Below are 2,974 nucleotides of genomic sequence, written 5' to 3'. Positions count from 1 at the left end.
GTTTGAATGTTTCTTTCCTTCTCTTCTTCTGCTAGCCAGCTAGCAAGCTAGCTAGCCAGCCAGCTGTTTACATAGCTTTGTGAATGTGCATTTTTCCTTGACAACGGGAGAAAAGTGTTGCACCGTTCCCGGAGGTACTGCAATACCGGGTCGATGCGTGGAGCGGACGGAGCAAGCCCCATTTCCGACTCCCTGTTCGAAAAATCCATTTAATATGTAGTCCCCCGATGGGGGACGTATCAGATATTAAACTGATAAGAACAGATACTACACTTGATCTGAGCCAAAAGGCCGAGAAGCGATAACCCACAAATGGAACCCTGAAACCGCCGGACCCCCGGGGGTCTCGACAGACCTCAGCGGGTGGGTTGGCAAAAGCCAGCTCCTCTCTCCCTCCAACCCCCACTCACTCAACCACCCAACCACCCACCCACCCACCCACCCACCCACCGTTTCCCTGGCAACAAACAGGCAGGTGTTTTTTGGAAAAAGTCGCTAATGCGTCTTTAAGTCACTATCCTGGCCCATCTCTGTCAATTTCTCTTGAAACAAGATACCGGGCTCTGCAAGAAGCAAAGCCGCTCCAAAAATACGTTGAACTCGTAAGTGTTCCTCTCCACGGAAGTCTTTAGTAAAAGGCGAAAGGCTTGTGCGTAATGAAGAGAAACCAGAGTCATATGGAAGTCAAGAGGTCGGGGCCCGAGACACACTCTGTGCACTCTAGGCAGGGTTCCCGCGGGTGCTCCCGGAACCCACTCTTCCAAGTTTTCGAGGGCTGTCTGTGGATAAAAAGAAGGTCACAGACACAGAGGCACAGAGAGAGAGAGAGAGAGAGAGAGAGAGAGAGAGAGAGACAGAGAGACAGAGAGACAGAGAGACAGAGAGAGAGAGAGAGAGAGAGAGAGAGAGAGAGACACAATCCTGGCCCCAATTTTTTTTTTTTTTTATTATAGTAAAATGGCGGGAAACGGGGGACCCCATTGAAGGGCGCTTCGCCTTTCTTTCAGTTTGAATGTTTCTTTCCTTCTCTTCTTCTGCTAGCCAGCTAGCTAGCTAGGCCCAAGCTAGGCCCAAGAAAGACAAGGATCTGGCCTTCCAGCTTCCTCTGAACCACAGCAACCCTCATGTTCCAGTTCAGTATTGCGGAGCCGGAGGTCTCAAAATGGACCCCAAGAATCCTCAGGGCCCCATTACAGAGAGATAGTCCCCCGGGCACGTCCGTCCTACCCCGCCATCTGCCGAAATACTTAACAGACAACGTGGCGAGGTTAAGGACCGCTCACGACGCGCGGGTAAAGTCTCCAATTATGGCCAGAGACCTTAGCAGGCACGAGTCCTTGCACAAAAGCAAGGTGGTGTCATCGGCGTACTGCGTCACCTTAACACGCAAACTGCCGCTCCCAGGGACCAGCAAGCCCTCCACCCCTGCGTCAGCCCTAATGGCAGCCGCCAGGGGCTCCATATAGAGCACGAAAAGGAGTGCCGAGAGCGGGCATCCCTGCTTGACCCATGAGGAGAGGCCAAACACGTCCAACCAATAATAAATACCCTAATTCTTACCATTCCAGAACCCCTCCGCACATAGGCCCTCAAGCCCCGAAAAAAACTGAGAAAGCATTGACAAAAGTCCGCTCCTCCAGGATGTCTCAGTCGAGCTTCCAGTACCCCCTACAGAAAAGGCAGACAGGCGCCTTGACCCGAAGGAGAACCCCGTCGTGATCTGAGAAAATCACAGGCACCAAAAGCCCAGACAAAAGCCTCAAGGATTTGGGTAGAAATAAATAGTCCAGCCTCCGCACAACCCCCCCGGGAGATACGCCACGTGGGACCTGCCAGCGCCTGAGTAGTGTTAAGGCCTCCATCCACCAAACCATGGCTTGCCATAAGTCCGGTGATGGTCCCCACGCTACCATCTCCACCCCTCCTAAATCTACATTAAAATTCCCTCCCACTACCAAAACTCTGTTTGTTGCACACAGAGGTGCCAGACACTCCACCATCTCACTTCTTTCTGGCACCGTCTGTGGCCCGTATACCCCTATAATCCAAAGTCTAAAATCCCCTAACGCTATGTCCACCCCCAAAACCCTCCCCTGCGTCGCAACGTACGTGCCTTCCACCCTCACCTCCCGTGTCCCAAACAAAATCCCAACCCCTGATGAGTGGACACCCCCCACACTGACTTCCCTTTTACCCACTCTTTTTTAAACTGCTCTACATCCCCCCATCCCTTAAATGTACCTCCTTCAAGAAACAAAAGGTAAAACATATGTCTGATAAACAACTAAAGACAGCAGTTCTTTTTACAGTGTCCCTTAGACCCCGAACATTCATAGTCATTATTTGAATCTCTGCCATGGTTGCACAATTAAAAAGAAAAGTCAACCAGGTGCAGGGTTCAAGTACTCACTCTGTCCGGTGGGTAAAGGTCCTCATCGAACTTGGACGCTGGACCAGCAGCCTCCGAGGCCCCCCCAGCTTTCCCACCCCCCATACTGCCCCCCTGAGAACCCCAAGATGCGGGGAAGGGGTTGGGGATGGGGGGTCCCGGCGTCCCAGAACTAGCCTGAGACACCCCATCCCCCCATATGGCAAAAACAGCCCCGGGGACGACATGTCTCTTCCATCTGGAAGAGCTGGAGAGATGGACCCTGTAGTACTGACCATCTCCCCAACCCCTCGTACATCCACGGACAAGGGCTCTTGACCCCCTACCTCTGAGGCCTCCCCATCCACTGCATCCCCCTTCTGAGAAGCCCAAGATGCGGTGAAGGGGTTGGGGTTGTGGATGGGGGGTCCCGGCGTCCCAGAAAAAGCCTGGAACACTCCATCTCCATCGGGCATACACAGCGCAGGGGCCACCAGATCTATGTACATAGGGATGAGTGGGAGAGATGATACTCGCGGTGACTGGGGGGCCACCTCTGTGGCACTGTCCCCAATCGCTCTCACACCCCCACCCCTCCCAGCCCAC

The 2,974-nt window shown here is 53.4% G+C and overlaps 2 non-coding genes across 2 annotated transcripts; both read right to left on the bottom strand.

The window, feature by feature from the left end:
• Positions 1-112: 112 nt before the first annotated feature.
• LOC118945461 (U2 spliceosomal RNA) lies at positions 113-303 on the bottom strand. Its single transcript, XR_005040606.1, has one exon. It is a non-coding gene; the product is annotated as a U2 spliceosomal RNA (small nuclear RNA).
• Positions 304-559: 256 nt separating this feature from the next.
• On the bottom strand, positions 560-676 carry LOC118945578 (U5 spliceosomal RNA). Its single transcript, XR_005040693.1, has one exon. It is a non-coding gene; the product is annotated as a U5 spliceosomal RNA (small nuclear RNA).
• Positions 677-2,974: the final 2,298 nt, after the last annotated feature.

The sequence above is a fragment of the Oncorhynchus mykiss genome, chromosome 29 (assembly GCF_057628025.1).
Source record: "Oncorhynchus mykiss isolate SJ-2025 chromosome 29, ASM5762802v1, whole genome shotgun sequence".
NCBI classification, from domain to species: domain Eukaryota; kingdom Metazoa; phylum Chordata; class Actinopteri; order Salmoniformes; family Salmonidae; genus Oncorhynchus; species Oncorhynchus mykiss.
This window is presented reverse-complemented; position numbering and strand designations above follow the sequence as displayed.